Raw genomic sequence first — 21,076 nt, 5'->3', positions numbered from 1 at the left:
CAAATAAATATAAAATTAAATTAAATTAAAAAAAAAAGAAAAGCAGAATTTCTAGTATTTTTTAAAAGAGAGCTCCAAATTTAAATATCAAATGTGAATAGTATTTTTACTGGAATTTGAATTATTTCCTGGAATGGAGTTTTTTTGGAGAATAGAAACAAATCCAGAGTACCCATTACTTCTAGTCATGCAGAAAGAACACCACTCCATATGATATGAGATAAGGATTTCAGGAGAAATATAGGATGTCTAGTAAAATGTGACAATGGTGTACATTGATTGGCTTTGTTCTGATTTTAGCCAGAATCACTTATCTAGTACCATAATAGCGTTGTATAATAAACAACCACAAATTTCCATGGCATATGCTAATAAATGTTCCTTTTTGCTGATGAGTCTACAGGTCAGCTGGGTGATTCTGCTAAGGGCCTGTCTAGACTTATCTCAGCTGGACTTGCTTATGGGTCTTTGGTCAACTGCTAGGTCAGCCAGGTGCCGCTGGGTCTAGAAAGGACTCAAATGTGTCATTACAGTCTCCTCTATGCATCTGTCATATTATTTTGACATACTAGCCCAGATATTTCCCATGGCAACCACATGGAGGGAAGACAAAGTAAAAATGTATGAGAGGTTTTCTCAGTCTCTGTTTCACTCAAGTTTGTGAACTATAATATTAACTAATGTAAAGTCACACGTGCAAGCTGAGTCAGTATGAGATGGCACTAGCAAAGGGTATAAAAATAAGAAGTTGTGGAGAAACCATAATAATAATGGTTTCACAGTTCATCACAACATATATATGGAGATATATGGTCTGAATGCATAAAATAGCATCTTAATTTTAAAAATCTACTCCAGGGACGCCTGGTGGCTCAGTTGGTTGGACAACTGCTTTCAGCTCAGGTCATGATCTCGGAGTCCCGGGATCAAGCCCCGCATCAGGCTCCCAGCTCCACGGGGAGTCTGCTTCTCCCTCTGACCTTCTCCTCGCTCATGCTCTCTCTCACTGCCTCTCTTTCAAATAAATAAATAAAATCTTTAAAAAAAAAAATCTACTCCAATCTATCATGTTTTTGATCAGATATTGTCATTTATGCTAATATGGATGTCTAAAACATAATTTGTGAAACAATTTATATAAATCAATGAATGATTGAAAGTATTAAAAATCAAACATGAAAAGAAATGAATAGTCTGGAAATGTCTAAAACACAAGTTTTATATCATAATAACTAATTGTACAACTTCATTTCCCTAAGCCTGAGATTCGATAATATCATTTTTTTTTTCATGGTAGGGGTCAGTCTCAAATATATTTTGTAGGGGGATGTCTGGGTGGCTCAGTTGTTAAGCCTCTGCCTTCGGCTCAGGTCACGATCTCAGGATCCTGGGCTCAAGCACCACACTGGGCTCCCTATTCAGAGGGAAACCTGCTTTTCCTTCTCCCACTCCCCCTTGCTTGTATTCCCTCTCTTGCTGTCTCTCTTTCTCTGTCATATAAATAAATAAAGTCTTTAAAAATATATATCTTTTGCAGGATGTTGATTCACAATTTATATCAAACATATATTTCACCTTTTAGACTCAAGCTAGACTATTAAAACATTTCTCCTTCATTCCACTAGTGGAAGAAAACACTGTTTTTGCATTTGTCAAGAAAACCAATCTCAACATTGGTTACAATTTTTAAAATGACAAAAACTGTATCTACAATTGGTGACTGAGATACATAATGAGCATTGATGCCCCCAAATTAATCAATTTCTATATAACCCATTTTAGACCAAACAATATACAGTTGGATAAAGAACAATGCATTAATAAAATTTCTACAACCAGAAAATCAATAATTGGCAATATCATACAAGGCTACACATCTCCAAAGTTTCTAGAGCCAAAATGAATATATGCACGCAAAAGCTGTATCTTTCATTTCAGGCTTATGAAAAAATTCTATAAGGTACACAGTTAAATTAATGGAATAAAAAAATTAACCATCTGTAAGTACAAACTGCAATGATCTCCCAGTTAGGAAATGGCAGAAAAGTAGAAATTTGGAATCGATGATAAATTCCTGGCACCAGATATGATTTTGAAACGCTGAGGAAGGCATGAGGAAAACTGGATCCAGTCGCTCTGAATCAGTCACATTTCTAGCAAAGCAGACACTGCAGAGTAGAGAAACACAACAGAGTAAAGAACTCAACCTTGGTCAATGTACTCATGATTCTAGCAATACTGCCCAGTAGGATTTTCTTAATTTCATGGATATATTCTATATCTGCCCTGTTCAATACAGTGGCCACTAGTCATATATGGCTACTGGCAGCATTGTGGCTTATATGACTGAAGAACAGACTTTTCAATTTTAAAAAATGAACTTAAATTTGAATTATCTCTTGTGCCTAGTAGGATTCCGCAGAGGACAGTTCTATAATTCCATCTATTGGTTTAGAATCTGTATTCCCAACTCAGCCTATCTCTTTGACTCGATGACAAACTTGGTAAAAAATTATAGAGATTATTCATAATGATATTTCTATTGTTTTTTTTCTATTGTATAGTCATGCTGCTATATAATGTAAGAAAATATCAGCCAACTTTTAAAGTCACTCAGACCAAAGCAAAACTGGAAACACAAGCAGCTAGATAAACACTAACTTTGGCTTTATTGGATTAAAAATATTGGAGTCACTGAAGGACTCCTTACTACTCTTTACTTGTTGTCTGAATGCACCGTTGATAAAGTCTGAGAAATGTTTAGATCTATTTCTGATAGTATCACTGTGTGAATATCATGTTTAAACTCTTCAAATTGAAGAGATAAACTATGCTAGTCTTGTTTACTCTTAAATGATCATTCGATACCACTTGGCCTTGGTCTAATCTGGCTTCAGAACTCTGCCCCAAGTGGGAAATGTTTATTTATTTGATAGCACACAGAGCAGCTCTCAGAAGAAGTGATAGGAAGCCAGAAACAAAGTGGACTAAACTTTGCTGTGTGTCTGGATTTGCAAATTAAATGTATTTCAAATGTTTTTCAAACAAGAAGTCTCCATGTGCTCAGTAGCTCTACTGCATCTTGCAAAAGATAAACACTAGGACAGATGGTTCAGGTTGTTCCCAATGACTTAAGCCCCACACATGTTGACACTTAATGGCTGATCTAAAGAGAAAAATATAATTAGATCCTGCTTAATTTTTGCTTAACTACTTCCTTTTGATGTTTTATTTTCTTCAACACACTATTTCATTCACTTACACCCGAAACTAGTTTCAAATGACACTGAAAGTCAAACTTGTGGTCAAGTTGCTTAAAAACCTCTTTAAGCTGGTTCCTCCGTGAAGTAAGGTGTATAGACTGTAAGTTTCCATGAAGCTGTTAAATACTTCGTAAATGCATTTAATTCTGTTGTGAGCCTTCCAAATTAAGTCTTTAACTTAGAAATGAAAATAGCACCTCTAAAGAATGATGGCTCAAAGAGTGGACAATTTCTACATGACTCATATTTTCCTTTCCCTCAAAATCACCTCTAAGCTTCAGAAATGCACATATTCTCCTGTTCCATTTCCTACTTTTCCCATTCTTCCATGGATCTTTGTTGTTCTTAGTTCAGTTTCATTCTCTGTTTTCATCAAACTATCTTTATATTACTTCCCCAAAACTAGCTCATTGCAAACCCTCATCAGCTCTGACTTGATATCTTCAAACCTAAGACACTATTGAACAAAAATCAAGACAAATATTACAATTCAGTAAGTTTTTAAATGTAAATGTATATATGCATATATAGGTATTAGAAATCAAGGAGATCAATATACCAATGAATTGTTGATTGTTAAGCAGATTTAAGGCTCATTTTTATCCATTTTTCCATAGGAAAAATATGACTCCTTGTTATAATTGATATTGGACTTTTTGCTCTCATAATAGGTTTTTAGGCATATTAAAGAAGTTTTAAAAAGTTTGTTGAAGATGCTAAATTATGTTAGTCACTACTATATTTTCCCTCGTTTTTTATTTTTTATTCAATGTGTTTAAATTTTTTTTTTTAAGATTTTATTTATTGATTTGACAGAGAGAGATCACAAGTAGACAGAGAGGCAGGCAGAGAGAGAGAGAGGGAAGCAGGCTCCCTGCTGAGCAGAGAGCCCGATGCGGGACTCGATCCCAGGACCCTGAGATCATGACCTGAGCCGAAGGTAGCGGCTTAACCCACTGAGCCACCCAGGCACCCTCAATGTGTTTAAATTTTTTTAAAAAAGTCTTAAGTCCTCTTAGCTATCAAAAATTCATTATTGGTTATTAGATGAACTCAGTATTTCTTAAATGTTTTCTGTATCACTGAGCAGAACAAGGCAATATTCCTTAGATGCAAACATGATGTAAGCCCAGATCTTTTTGAAAAAAAAAAAAAAAAATCATGGAAAGATCCATGCTATAAAAATATCTGTCTTACTATAACTGATAACAGTCTTTGTAAAAAATAAGGCTTTGGGATGCCTGGGTGGCTCAGTTGGTTAAGCGGCTGCCTTCGGCTCAGGTCATGATCCCAGCCTCCTGGGATCGAGTCCCACATGGGGCTCCTTGCTCGGCGGGGAGCCTGCTTCTCCCTCTGCCTCTGCCTGCCATTCTGTCTGCCTGTGCTCACTCTCTCTCCCTCTCTCTCTGACAAATAAATAAAATCTTAAAAAAAAAATAAGGCTTTGTGAAGATAATCCATATTCAGATGTAAAGAGACATGATAATATATGAGTGGGGACTGAGGAGGGTGGTATTGGTCATTACTGAGGATGAAAAGAGTGCACTTTTCATTTAATGGTAAAGGAAAAAAAAAGATATGAGTAGGGAACACAATCCAAAAGCTTAATTACTTGCATACATATTGGGAAAAAAAAAAAGACATTTTCTTTACCAGAACCCTTTTTATAGACTATGTCAGTAATAGGGACTTAAGATTTTTTTTTTAAGATTTTTTATTTATTTATTTGACAGATAGAGATCACAAGTAGGCAGAGGGAGAGAGAGATGGGGAAGCAGGCTCCCTGCTGCGCAGAGAGACCAATGTGGGGCTCAATACCAGGACCCTGAGATCATGACCTGAGCCAAAGACAGAGGCTTACCCCACTGAGCCACCCAGGCGCCCTGGGACTTAAGATCTTTAACTTTCTTTTTCCTTTTTAATATTCCTCTACATTGTTCACCTTTAAAAAATTGTCTTTGGCTCAGGTCATGATCCCTGGTCCTGGCATCGAGCCCCATGTCAGGTTCCCAGGTCAGCAGGGAGTCTGCTTCTCCCTCTCCCTCTGCCCCCCTCTTGCTTGTACTCTATCTCTCCCTCTCTCTCAAATGAATAAATAAAATCTTTAGAAAAATAAAATAATTTTACTTTATTATTGCCATCTGGCAATAAAGCTAGACTACCGCCTTTCTTTTTTTATATTTATATATTTATAGTTTATATTCCTTTACTTTGTTGCCATCTGACAACAAAGCTAGACTACCTCCTTTATATTTTTAAATATAGCATATTTAAAAATTGTATTTTATTAAATTAAAATTATAGTATTATGTGTTATATTATATAATTATTAAATTATAATTATGGTTGACAGTGAAAAGTATACAAAATTAAAAGATTTATAAAAGTCATAAGTATATCTTTTTTCTACTCAAAATATGATTAGAAGAAAAATTAAATAATTGCATTAATAAATTTGTGCTTTTGGAGGTTTTGCTAAGCAAATCTGAAACTTAAAACACAGAAAGGAACAGAGACAGAAAAGAGCAACAACAACATCAGAAAGAATAGCAAAAATGTCAAGATACAAATGCAAGATTGTGAAAAACCAATCGTGGCATATTTCAGGTGCAAAGGGAAAATATGTCCTGCTGGTTATCTTCCAAAGTACTCTAGGCTTCTATATCTAGCTATGACCCCAACTAGGATGTGGAATAAGCATCTCAAACTTAACCTGTCCTTAACAAGACCTCTTATCCTCATACACACAAACAATTCTAAATGAAATATCAAAAACTTCAATAACTCCTTATGCTATGTCTTCAAACTATTTTCAGAATTCAAGTTTTCTTATCCTCCACAGACACCTTGATGCAAGCCACTATCATCTTTTTCCTGGATTATTGAAATAGTCTCCAAAATTCTCTTTTGGTTCTGCCTTTACCACTAACGCTCTTCCCTATCTGGCCAAAACTGTAGTATCAATTTGGCAGCCAGGGTGATTGCTTTAAAATGAGTTAGGTCCCAGGGCGCCTGGGTGGTTCAGTGGGTTAAAGCCTCTGCCTTCGGCTCAGGTCATGGTCCTGGGATCCTAGGATTGAGCCCCACATCGGGCTCTCTGCTCGACGGGGAGCCTGCTTCCTCCTCTCTCTCTGCCTATCTCCTCTGCCTACTTGTAATCTCTGTCTGTCAAATAAATAAATAAAAGTCTTTAAAAAAATATTTTAAAATTAGTTAGGTCCTGTCACTCCTCAGCTTGGATCTTTCTAACGACTTCCCACTTCACTGAGAATAAAAACACAAATCTTTGTAGCAACACCCTGTGATCAGTGATCAGTCTTTCCCCATCACAACTCCTTGATCTCATTTTCCACCTTTCCTATCCCCTCTCGCTGTGCTCCCACCACACAGACTTCCATGCAGTTTAACCATCAATCAGAAATGCTCACCAAAGGGAATCTGTGCTTGCTCTTCTCTCTGTTTGGAATGTTCTTCCCAAGGTATAGATACCACTCTCTATCTTAGATCCTCGGGACTTGGGATTTCGCTTACATTACATAAGAGCATTTTCTGAATATCCCACTTAAAATTGCATTTCCTCAGACATTCTGCATTAGGCATTCTCTCTCCTGCATTAGGTTTCACCATCTAATACACTATATATTATACTCATTTATTTACTGTCTTCGAACTCTTGGATGTAACTTCTAGGAAGGCAGGCATTTTTGCCTATTCTGTTCACTGGATCCCACTGCCTAGAACAAAACCTGTCACATAGTGGGTATTTAATGCACATTTATTAAGTGAATAAATGAGTAGGTACTTAATATTCAAAGAATTCTTTCAAATGATACAGTAGAAAAAGTTGGCAAAGGATATGAATAAGTAGTTCATAGGTAAGGAAACCTAAATAGACAATAAAAAATTGAAACTTTGCTCTACTCAACAGAATAAAGGTAATTACAACTATTTCAAATGAGATTTGTATTTTTTTTCCATCAAACTGACAAATTTAAAAAATTGTAAGGTGCAGATACTGAAAAGCTATTAATTTCTCTAACATATTTGGACAAAATGATGGACATCTTTTGTTTGTTAATGAATTCCAGCCTCACAGTGATAAGTATTGAGGGGATTTTCCTGGTCTCTGAGGTGGGAGCACAAATGTTTTATGTGGACCAAGGGAAGGACCAACATTCAGGGAATGGAAGGGAATGCTAAGGGGGCTATTTTCCACTTCATTCTCCTTCCCTTTTCTCCACCTTCTTTGAGTTCCTGGGAAACTGACCTATAAAGGTTCAATTACCTAGATGTCTGATCCTTAAATTTCTAGTTGTATTCAGCCAATAAAGATGAGAAAAAAGAAGAAGACTGAGGTCACAGGATGTATGTTACCAATTCCCTTTTCTCAGAATCTTGACCGGCTGATCACATCCCTGAGGAAGGTTGCAGCTCCTCAGGGCAATCTTCTTCACACATCCCCTCTGTCTTCTAGAGCCTCCTGGTCTAGAAATGATAATTCATTAGTGTTATGAATATTAGTGGATTGAACTATATCTCATAGTCTCCCTAAATCCTACCAGCTCCTTTATAATTGGTCTCTTTATTAAACTCTTCTCAAATTTGGTGACTGTCATGTGTCCATATTCCATGCTGGGAGCCTAACTTGTAAATGCAATGACTGCACATTAAAGCTAATAAAAAAATATATCTAATCTTCTACCAACAACTTTTGAAAATCTAACCTTTTCAAACAAAAGCACCAGTACTAATAGAATATTGCAGCATATAACCATAATGGCAAAACAACTGAAAATAATCAGAATCCCTTTCAATGAAGGAATAGTTTTATCTATTATGGTCTGATGATATTGAGGGTGTTAATGCAGTTATTAAAAAAAGAATTAGTTAGAAATATATCTTAATTTGGAAAGATGACCATCATATATTTTAAATAAGGAAATTAAGAGTCAAAGTAATTACCACTTTTTTTTTAATTTTTAAGAAAAGCAATAAACCCCATATATGTGTATGGATAAGGGCCTGGGGAGATACCATGAAGCTATTAATATTAAAAAGAGCTGAGGGGGAGATACTTAATACTTTTCTTTAAAATATTTGTATTTTTTTTTCAAAATGTAAAATGAACTTGCATTACTTCTACTTTTGGAATTAAAAAATAATTAAAAAGTGGTAAGAGCAATGAACATATAACTATGTTTCTACGGACTAAGAATTTCTCTGCCTCCTAAATCAGACTTTTTTTTCCAGCTCTTTTTAACTTTCCTGTAATCTGTACAGAGAAATCAGGAATCTCCTTCAGTGAGAGTAACAGGCTTAGGAAGGAGGAAGGGTGCTGAGTGAGGGCCTCTCTATTTTATTTTTCCTAGACTTTTTTGTGGTCTGATTCACACACAGCTGATGCCACCAACTTTCCTCTGGCTAACATGGTGCCTGTATGGAAATACTGGATATTCTCTTTTGCTTTAGCGCCCTTTAAGACCGTATCCTGTGCTGCAAGAGCAACTGAGAAATATTTATTTCATTTTCAATTAATGATAGAAATACTCGTATTTATGTATATTTAAATATATGCTTATTATAGTCAGAATCTTACTCCAATCTTACCTCTTAATAACTATAAACTCAGAAGCTGTTCTCATCTCAAGAACATGTGCTAGGAAAGTAAATTTGATATTAAAGCAAGAAATGTTCAAAATGTTAGAGTAGAAACCCACTGTAACTTAAACGAGGTGAAAGAAAAAAAATCTAAACTTGATGATTTTATCCATGTTTTTATTTCAGATGAAAAAATGGCCCATAGTATATACAGACCTACTTAAAATACGGGCTTCAAAAGGAGTCCTATGTGCATGGAATCTCCATTAGAACAGTAAAAGTACCCCCACAGAATCAGTATGCCACCTACGCTGCCTCGGTCTTATTTCAAAACCTTCAGTCCACATTCCAAAGGCATCTAAATAAAACATTAAAAATGGTTATAAATTGTTTAGCGTATGACCTAGATAGAAGGTACAGTCTCAGTTATCTGTGAAATGTACACATTAATAATGAAGTTTGTAGACCACTTTATTAAATACATTAAAACTTGCATCAGCCTAATGTATTAAACACATTTATACATCAGATAAAATGGTAAGCCCTTGAATACAGTTACATGATAAAAACACTATTAATAGGAAATGGAACTGAGTAGCTGCATAAATTAATCATAAATAGCTTACTGCAGGGGCTACGGTTCATATCTAGACTAGTAAGATTTGTTGAAGAATGACTTTGGTTACATTGCTAGAGTAAACAATGGCGAAATGGATTTCACAATCTCAGCACTGATCTGGGTGTTCAAAGTATTCTCACCTCCATGCAATAAATAGTCCTTGTTTCGATGACAAGTTTAAGTGAATGTGAAGAATAGAAGAAATGTATGTGTCTGGAATGCCCTTCGGATACTGCCAAAGAGCTTTGAGAGTTTTACATCAAATATGTAAGTTTACTTCAAATATAAGGTTTATGGCAAATATTTCGGGAATGCATGGATATAATATGGGAGACCGAATGTTTAACATTTCATCTTGCATAGTAATTTAGACCAGACAGTTTAAATTGAAAAGACAACTATGCTCTTCTTCAGTGTTTCAATATGGATATATCTATTGTAGACATGTCTACTACAGGCCAATAGAAGCTAATACTGGATAAAATATTTTCTTTTAAAGCCATAAAAGGTAGAATAACAAATATCCTAAATGTTTCTAGACATGGGCACCTACCCATAAATTCTAAGATATTGCTTATTCTGAGAAAAAAGAACCTTGAAAAGTAATGAATATATAATTTGTTTGCTCAAAGATGGTATAAAGCCAGAGACAAGTTCCCTGATATTTGGAATAACATCCGTATTCCCATCACCACACAGGTGGTTAGCTCTAATAATTAGCCATCCATTAAAGCACTCAGAGCCCTAACCTAATAATCAGCAATCCTACAACTTTCTACTCTCACAGCTTCCTCCTACTACAAGTCTGGGTAATGATTAACTCTGTATAAACCTGTTTGTCCATTTATAAGTTGAAAGTAGCTCAACTCTCTCTCTCTCTCTCTTCATCAAAAGCACATCTAGATAGTAAGATTTCATTATACCCTGTATTCATACAATTAGAAAGACTTTCAACCATCTGCCACACATTATTTCATTTGATCCAGCTTGTTAGGAAGGGTAACCATATATTCTAGTTAGTCCAAAACAGACCCGATAATACCTGCTAAATTGGTGTATTTATTAACAGGGTATCATTTTATCCCTACAAAGCTGAAAATAATGTATTATACTAGTTCTGGGATCAAATTAAAGGTCTATAAATATTTGTTATTTTTTGTAAATGTTCCGATTATGAATTAAAAAAGGAAAAAAGGAATTGGACATTTTTCAATGATCTATGTGCTTCTAGTATGTTCTGGGGACACCGTGCTTTGATTATTAAACACAAGTATCCTATATCCCTAGGTGGGTATATTTTACTATTGGAAAATCAGAGTTTACAAATCAAGAATCCAAATTTGGCATCTAATAGAAAATTTACTTTTAGATTTGTGATCTTGTTTTTACACAAAATCTTTGATACGTTAAAAATCTAACTGTGGTGGTCTTGGTGCATTCATTTATTTATTTTTAAATTTTTACTATTTTTAAGTATTATCTACACCTAATATGGGGCTCAAACTTACAACCCTGAAATCAAGAGTCACATGCTTTACTGACTGAGCCATAATATTAGAGAGAGTTCATGAGTTTCTTAAGATTGGATAAAATTGCTGTTTTCACTGTATAAATAAATAGTGTTTGGATTTGGGTGATAAACTGTATAATCACTCTACTGTAAGACCGAAAAGATAGAGATTTATTTTCTCATTTTCAGTAATGAAATTTAAGACTCAAAGTTGTTAAATTAATTATCTTTAGTAACAGTTAGGCCTGGTTAGTGCTCTTTCTGCATAACTTTCTGCTCGTGGTTGCATAAACCTTTTATTTGGGAACATTACTATATCCATTGCAGAGTGTAAATAAATAGAGTCAAAGGCTCTCTAGCTCCATTCCAGATTAAGTAATTTGCATATGGGCATGTATTACAGTAGGATAGGCCTATAAAGCAATATGGAGGAACAAAATCTTGGTGAGAGGTACATCTTGGCAGAATGAAGGTTATATTTGTCTTTCTGAGTAGAAAACTATTATTAGTTTTCCTTGGATTAAAAATTGTAACTTTCACAATCTTTCTTGTAAAATGGAGTTTACCAGAGAAAAATGAACTATTCTTCCAGAACACTGAAGCATGAATTTATCATGATGTGTAATACAAAATTATATAATTATAAAATGTCTGTGATAAGAAGGACATAGAAATCTGCATTTCCAGGTGCTTGGGTGGCTTAGTTGGTTGAGTCTCTAACTCTTGGTTTCAGCTCAGGTCAGGATCTCATGGGTCATGATCTCATGGGTCATGAGATCAAGCTCTTCACTGAGTTTGTGCTTAGCCAGGAGTTTGCTTCAAGATTCTCTCCCTCTGCCCCTCCCCTCACTCACACTCTCTCTCTTTCACTCTAAAATAAATAAATAAACCTTTTTTAAAAAAGGAATCTTAGATTTCATCACCTCAAGCCCCTAATTTTAAAAATGAGAAAACCATGTCACAAAAGTCACAGATTAATATTTAAGAGAAAAACAGTGCTATGATTTTACATACTTTAAAATATGGAACTGTGAAGAGAGAGCTTTTGACTTGACAACAATTTTCTTCCAAAACCTGTCCTACAAAAGGCTCTGTATAGAAAGATCCTTTGGTCATACATGTTTGTAGAATATTTCATACAGCACATAAGGAGACCAAGAACTCAGTGAAGTTGTGTATTTAGGAATCTAATTTTCCTTCATGTCACCAAGCATTTTCAGAATTTATTTCTTCATGTATTCTCATTTTGTTTACGTATACTTATTAGGAGAATCTATTAGAAAATGCTGATCCACAGAGATACCTATCGATCTTTCAAACAAAAACGTGGCCTTTCATCAATAATCTTATGTAATTTTAGTATAGGTTGATCAAGAAATAAACAATGACAAAGAAGTTATTAAGAATTTGATACTAAGTATCTTTGTTTCTCTAAAAAATAGTTACTAATATTTACACAAGTTTTTATTTAAATTACAAACATTACTTGAGATGATGGATGAGATAGATAGATAGACAGATATTCTCCCCAGGTGACATGTTGTACAAGGAAATAAATATAGAGCAATCTTTAAACTAAACATACATATACAGAGAACTGAATGGAATAAAATAAATAACTAGAGAATGGAAAACCAAACCTTAAAGAGAGAAGTATATGCTAATAAAATATGAACTATAATTCATGTTTAATTTAGCTTAGTTACAGGGATGTTGATGGGAACAATAAAGATAAATTATTATTTATAACTCTGCCTGAATAATTGTTCATAAAAAATTCAAAATTCCACATGCCTCACTTGTGCAACTTTATATTGCAATGCTAATTTATTTTGGGACCTAGGAAAATCCAGAACTGCGTCAGTGTATTTCACCCACCTCTATTTTTCCAAACATTCTGGTCTTTAAAGTGCTTTCTTGCTTTTGCATTGGAAGAAGTGTGTGGTTAATTATGAGATATTTTCTTTTGTTGAAAATTCAGGAAACAATTTCTTCAAATTTTCAGAAAATAAAACACTCGTGCTTTGACTATCAAGAATATAAGCGAAGATGGGGCTCATTATCTCCGTCTCCAAAGAGCAAACATTAATTGTTGTCAAGATATCAAACCATTTTTCAAAATTTATTTCCTTCTTCTCAAAATACCCTTTTCCCCCTACAGTTTCACTTAAAGACTATGCACATCCTTGCCTTTTCTTCCAAATAAACATGCATTTTCTAAGTGTCACACTGTTTCTTAGCCTTCCCAAAACAAATCTCATAACCAAGAGCGATTATTTTGTTTCTAAGATTTCCCAAGCATGTTTAAAAAATATTGACCTTCATCCCAAACTACTATGCATACTCATTTTTCCAAAATATAAAAAGATGTGGTACTGAACTATTAAAATTTCTTTTATAAGATATAAAAAATAAGGAGTAAGGTATTTAAAATTAAATTCTCTTTTCTCCTTTCTGTTCATTCATCAGCAAAGAAGAAAGGAGTCTTCACTCCTGTCCTAGTTTAAGGATTTCTGAGTTTATCCTCTAAACTCTATGCTCCTTAATCTGGAAAGCAGTCTGGACCAGGGATATTAACAACATACCATGTTTCTAAACTGGCATCTTTGTTTGAAAGCTTGGTTTCAGTAAAAGCAAACCAAAAATTTTAAATAAAAATCTATGAAAATTAATATACTTAGGAAACAGTTGAGATTTCAGAATACCAAGAAAATGGCTAGCTTATATTTAATGAATTTGTCCAAAGACAACTCTAAGGGCTTTGAATATATTATCTCACTTAATCATAAAAATAACTCTGTGCTATTATCTCCATTCTACCACTGAAGAAACTGAAGACAGATTAGTTTAGGATACCTGTCAAAGGGCACATAGTAGTACCTGAAACTGCAATCAGATGTAAGTAGTTTCATTCTAAAACCCAGCTAAATCATTATAATTAAGATAAAGATTTTTAAAGCATAGTAAGTCCTGTGAGTGGCACAGAACATACAGCATGTGTGGTTACTTGAGTTCTGAACATTAAACACTATGGTTTTGGAAGCCAGGGCAAAGGCCCTACTGGGTGAGCTTTGCATTGAGAGAACCCTTACATTGGAAAAACAGAGCTAAATCTATCATTTTCCAATAGATCTACCATTGTTTGGTTGGTCATTCATTATCTGAAAGAGGGATTCATAGAGTTGGCCATTGAAGAAGACCCCTCATTGACTGTGTAAGTACCTAAGATGATGTTTCCTCCTTTGCTAAAATGAGAAAGAGCCTGCAGTAATAGACCTCATGACTATCAAGACAATACACAAGCCATATTTAAGGCTATGTGTACATCTTATGTTCTAACCTCAGCCTTGAAACTAAAATTTTAATTTTTCATCAAACTAAAGGAAGAAAGGAATTAAGATTTCTTGAATGCATACAATGTGAGAAACATTATTGAGTATTGAATCTGATTATTTCATTTGTCTTTGGCTTAAACCCTCTAACATGATACAATTATCTTACATTTAAGATGAGAAAACAGAGACTCAGAGATGGGGAATTTACCAGATATCAGATGACTAGCTAAATTGCTGTGTTGGCATTTGAAAGCAACTGGATTAAATGACATGGTCTTTCCTCTCTAGCAACCAATATGCTTCCATGAACTCAATATCTAAACTCAGGGAAATATATAAGAAAAAAATAAAAGCAAAAAGCATCTCTAAAAATAAAGTTTTCCCTATGTTTCTCTAAGCTTCTTCAGGCTGAAGATTGAAATACAAGATCATAATAATTAGAACAAGCACTCTTTCTTGGATTTTGCCCCAATTTCTGTTTTGGATCCCACACCTCCCAGCTTACAGGAATTCGCATTCTTTGTTATCTTTCCCTCTCTTACATGCTTTACACGACTTGACTAGATATTTTATAAAATCAAACTTTATGTTTTTTCAAGTTTCTCACATAAAAACAAGAGAAATGGAAAAATGTCCCTTCCTTCCATATTCTTCATCTTTCTCTAGCTATTGCTTTATTTTCTTTTTTACAACACTACCATTTTGAGCCCATGATCTTGAAAAAGTTGCCTTCATTGTATTCAAGTCTTCATATTTCATAACCAGTATTAATAAACATCTGTCCCATCACTCCACAAAGCTTATTTTGATGATGTCACCAAATGCCTTATGTATTGCTAAACACCGAGGCCAGTTTTTCAGTCTTGCTCATAAGCCCTCAGTAACTTCTTACACTGCTGATGACATCCTTGGTGGAAACACCTTCTCTTCTTGGTTTCTATGAAGATATCTTCTGGTGAAAGTCTTACCTCTCAGGCTACCTGCTCTCTCATTCTAAATGGCTCTTTCTTCCAGTTATCAGACATTAACTATGGAAGTTCTTCAAGTCTTAGTACTAGTACCTTTTCTCAATTAACTCCAGCCCTAGTGGACTCTAGAGTTATATCACAGCTCAGGACATTCCCTTAAAGCCTCAGACCTATTTATCCAAATGGCTTTTGCAACCATTTATTGGATAGTCTTCTATATAATTCAAAGTAATGCAAAGTCAACATGCCCAAATACAAACTGTTCTTTTCTCTCTCTCCCTGATCCCAAATCAGCCATTTTTCTGTGTTCTTTACCTAAAAGTGCAGCAGCAGCATACTTTATGTGTAAGAAATATTTATGAAATCATTCTTACCAATTACTTTTTCTTATTCCTAATAGGCAACCTATCACATCTGGCTGAATTGACTTTCCAAATACTTTAAGACATAAAAAACTAAAAACTCTGTGTTAAATTTTTCACCAATGCCCTGGTTTTGCTCAATATCTCTAATACATATTTATATTAAAATATCTTTAAATTTTGCCGACACTACCTTACTCCATGGTGGAGAGAAATTATTTATTTCTGTGTCCCTAAATTAGCCTCTTAAGCTTTAAAAAGAACAGGGACGATGATAGTGGTGATGAAGGCTGGCATGAAAACAATCCGATAAAAATACATTGTTCAGAGGTAGTGCCCTGTACTTCTTAAATCTGTGTTTTGGCTCAAATTAGGGGGATTTCAAACATAGGTATAATAGATACTTCCCAATATATTAAAGTAGAATATTTAAATTCAATTAATTAACATATAGTCTATTATTAATTTCAGAGCTAGAGTTCAGTGATTCATCGGTCTGATATTTAAAAAATTTTTCAAAAAGAAGTTAGAAGTACAGTAGAAAATTGGAGACATTTCAAATTGTTTTGGGGAACTTCCAGTGTTAGTTATTTAGATACAGGAGATAACTAATGTAAATTATCCATGTAATTTAAGACATATTCATCTTCTAGCATTTAAATGAGTATAATGTATCTTTCAATATTCCTATGTCTAGAAAATAAAGGGTCTTATTTATACTCATAAAAAGAAAGTAGAATATTTAAAGTGCAGATAAATAGAAAAGACATTCTGTACCCCATCTTCCCATATTCTTTTTCTCTGGTTCAAAAATATGGAAGAAATTCTTGGGCTCTAGGGAAATTCTGATTATTGACTTTTTGCCTGACTGCTTTAACTTTGTCTACACAAGGGCCCAGGCCATCCCAAAGCATCCATACATTCTTCTGCTGATATGGACACACATTTGTTAGTACAAGGCTACCGGCCCCATCCCCTGAGCCCCTTTTCATCTTGGGCTTGCAGTAAGAGGGAACCATAACAATTGACTGTGTCAAAGTGACTTAAAACATCACTGTGGCACTCAAACTCCTGTTTCTCACCAACTGAAGCTAAGTCTTTCCCTGATGCCCAGGGGTTTTCACTTGGAGCTCCACTGCTATGTTAGGTGGAAGAGGCAGGCAGAGTAGAAAAGCTCACAGAAGCTCCTCAGCCTCCTTCCATTTCCTGAAAATTTCATTTCGCCAGGTCAAAGAACTCTCTTTGACAAGTTGAGAGTGGCAAGTTGAGACACTTGGCAAGGCACAGTTTGCTAATGCCTTGCTACATCCTCTTTTTCTCTCCCTTCCCCATCATTTTGCAAAATGACTAGTTCTTACTGAGAAGTATTCAGGCACTCACTTAGTCTATCTTTACACAATTTACCAAAGTTCTAGAAGCCAGTTGGAAAAAATGTGCTGAATTTTCTGTGGCAGATTTTGCTATATAAAACATATATGTTCTAGCTGACGGAATTAAGTCTGAGGACAGAATTTCCCTACTTAATCCTTGGGCAAAAAATTCTTTTATTGTTTCCTTTCACATCAAAGTAATTCCAAAGTCCTGAGTGGACATCTAAAAACTTTCTAAACCCAACCTCAGACAAGTTGAAGACAAGAAGTTTTCATGTTTTGAGATAGAATGAGGATGATTTGATGAATAAAAGTGTAAAAGGGGGTAACAGAAAGGAGACATGTCATCAGAAAGGTAGACTGTCTAGGAAAAGCAGATCATGGTCAAGTGACAATTCTTGTAAATGGAGAAGGTAAAGACTTATCCCAATATTTCCAAGGAATTAGATACTGCCTCTTTGATGGCACTGTTCTCTTTGAGGATAAAATTTTGCAATTTACCAATTCTTTTATGAAGAGTTTTTATCAAGTCTTATAATTTTTAAATAATTCAATATTCACATTAAAGTCGCTAAACAATTAAAGTTGCTCTCTGTCCAAACTAAAACCCAGCACAAGTAACCTTGTATTCTCTGATATGTCTAAATCATAGCATCTGGATGTGCCTCAGTGTTTCTAACCCTTCCAGAGAAGCTGACCTAATTCCAGGTAAGGGCAAACTTGTGCTCGTGGTACGTCTTACAAACACTGACACGGGAGTGCGAAATGTATTTCCTTTGTCTTAAGAAGTAAGGCATTTAACTACACATATCCATGTAAACATTTTAAATAGGTATTTCTGCAAAATCATTGATACACAGGTCATTTTATTGTGTGGCTTCTTTTCTCCCTAGCTAGCACAATGTAAAAGCATTTGTAAAAAACACTTTCTTTTTTTCTTCTCCTTGGTGAAATCATGCCTGTATCACAGTTGAAAAAGTTGAGCATATTGTGTTTAACATCTAGTTCAGCTCTCTTTTCTCTTGATGGACAGGTCAGTTCAGAGGTTTGAGATTGCCTGCGGCAAATATACATGAAAACCATACAAATCACTGCTTTCCTCTAATTAGAAGTATATTTGTGAGACAAAGTACAAGAGAAATAATTCTATGTTTTTGACCTCATTCTCTGGCTGAATAATTGCAGATAATTCTCATTGATATTTGAACATCTATTTAATCTTTACAAGTAAATCAAACTACTGTCATATCTGAAATCTTTCCTTCTGTTTATAGAAAGTAGAGTTTAGCAGTTATCCAGAGAAAAGAAAATGCAGACAGCTGACCTAGATAACGTGGGTGTTTCTTTACACTGCCAAAATTAACTGAGTCTTGTGCTCAACCTACGATTCATTTTGACTGCACACAGACTCTTGGCTCTATTACCTGAGTCCAGTGCATAACAGGTACTTTGTTCTGGCTAGATGACTACACTTACAGCAGGTCTCAGTGCAGAGTTCGCAATCACATTCACTAAAGCAAGATATTTGACCATCACTGTTAACAGTGCCGTTCAGTATATCTATCAACCACACTCCAATATGTCCTGGCAGCAACTCCGACCATTCGATCTGCAAAGATATGACGGCCCACTTGAGGCCCACCAAATCACTCTTCACCATAATAATCACATCTAGCCTTGGCACTGAGTCTCAGATTATTCTCCCCAAATGAGCAAATAAAACGGTTGGGGGAAAATGCTTCTTGGCAACAGCTTGAATGTAAATTGGTGACAACAGCTGGCTTAGCAGATGTTCTTCATATGATATAACACCTGAGTTCTTGAAGATAGAATTTGACTATATTCATACCTCTAGATGTTCTAAAAATATTTTAATAGAATTTTGCAAGCCAAAATGGGAAATAGTGAAAGCAATGACACTGATGACATTAAAAAGATAATATTCATTTCTATACTTTGAGTAGCCATAGATCTCCAAATTTTAATATCTTCCTGCATAATAACCTAGGAATCAAACCCAGAAGGACAATTGGTTCGATCTTACAATCTTGCTAAAGTAGAAATACAAAATTAGTCCTGTACAACTAAATGAAAGCACAATTTAACACCATGATAATTTTAATGATTGCATCTTCTTTAAGTAACATTTTAAACTTCAATAATTTTTTGTTCTAAAAGTAATTTTTCCCTAAGGAAATCAACATATTCAACAAGTACTGATTAAATCTTAGAGTTGCTTATACCAATGTATAAATGTATGGGTCATATGTAGGATGGTAATAGAGACTTCAAAAAGTTACATTCAGAGACATTTAAATTTTGAATTAAAATGTTTTAGAAATTCTAGGACCAATGATTGTGGTAACTTTGACAATCTTGGCCCTTTGCAAATTCAGTTATATCTCTGGACCCAGCCATTGTTTTAATGTCTCATCATAAGAAAGATATGTAAGAAAAACATAGAAATGTTACATGAACTTTTAACAATATATTGGTCTGTATCTGGTAAAGTAGAAGTATTTATGAGCAAACTATATCCAAAGAAACAGAGTGTATGAATCTAGTTGTATATATTAAAATATTTTTGGTGCATCCAGGTTTATTAATATGTTTCATTTTAGATCATGTAACCCAAATATGATAATACACACAACATATACATTTATTGTGTTTTCTATAATAAAATTTCTTTAAGTTTTCTATAGTTTCTCAATAGGATCAGATTTGGAAGTAACAATTCCCAGATGATGAAATACTACCCTCAACTAAAAAAATTATGACTTAAGAGGCTTTCAGTGAACCTCAAAGCAATAAAAAAAAATAGTTTGAAATGAAACCATGGAATTGGGAGGTCTCTATCTTCGAATAGTTTAAGCTGTACCTGTCAGGTTTAACAGGCGAATTAACATTTTATTGATAGTACAAAGGGAGGGAATAGTTTCTTTCCAAAAATTTGAATTGTCATGTTCTATAAAGGATTAAACTCCTTCACTCCAATCTCAATCTCCAAAACATCTAAGATAATCAATGTCATATACTGAACTCCTCCTATGTGCCTGAAGTTGTACTCTGCATTCAACATTCATTCTTTCTTTATTTTATTTTATTTTTTTAAAGATTTTATTTATTTATTTGAAACAGAGATCACAAGTAGGCAGAGAGGCAGGCAGAGAGAGAAAAGAGAGAGAGAGAGAGGCAGGCTCCCCGCTGAACAGAGAGCCTCATGCGGGACTTGATCTCAAGATCCTGAGATCATGACCTAGGCCGAAAGCAGAGGCTTAACCCACTGAGCCAACATTCATTCTTTCATTTAATTTTCACCATACTATAAGGCAGGGTTATTATTTTTTTCTACATTAGTTAGGATATTTCAAGTTATACCACTCAACTACAAATGCCCTCATTTAAAAAAATAGGGATGCCTGGGTGGCTCAGTTGGTTAAGCATCTGTCTTCAGCTCAGGTCATGATTTTGGGGTCCTGGAATTGAGCCCCACATCTGGCTCCCTGCTCAGTGGTAAATCTGCTTCTTCCTCTTCCTCTCCCTCTGTGATCTCTCTTGCTCTCTCTGAAAAAAATAAAATCTTTTAAAATTTCAAAATATAGCATATCACATTTGAAGATTCCAGGAAAAGGACTGGCTTTGAGTTATTTGATTCAGTACTTCATCGATGTTCTTGATAGTCTTATGTTCTTTCCATTTTTTGTTCATGGTATAGATTTTTTCCTAGGTCTGTTTCACCTCTTGATTACAAAATGATTGAAAGAGGCAGCTGGGTTCACATGTTCTTTGATCACATCCAGCCTGAAAAAGACTGTTTTTTCTTTCTCAGAAGCCTTGAGCAAAAGATTTGAAGACAACCTCATGCCTTGTTGGACTAAATAAGATTAAATCATCTCTAAAGCAAGGAGCATGTAGCTATTCTGATTGGCTGATAAAAAGTATATGAGATGCAGAAAATGTTGAGGAATACAAAATAATGTCATTTCTGTTTTTCTTTTGGAAATTAAACTGAGAATGAGAAGCTAAATAATTTTCTTAAAGTCCTAGA

The sequence above is a fragment of the Lontra canadensis genome, unplaced genomic scaffold (assembly GCF_010015895.1).
Source record: "Lontra canadensis isolate GAN:19392208 unplaced genomic scaffold, GSC_riverotter_1.0 scaffold37, whole genome shotgun sequence".
Lineage (NCBI taxonomy): Eukaryota > Metazoa > Chordata > Mammalia > Carnivora > Mustelidae > Lontra > Lontra canadensis.
Note: the sequence above shows the minus strand (reverse complement) of the source record.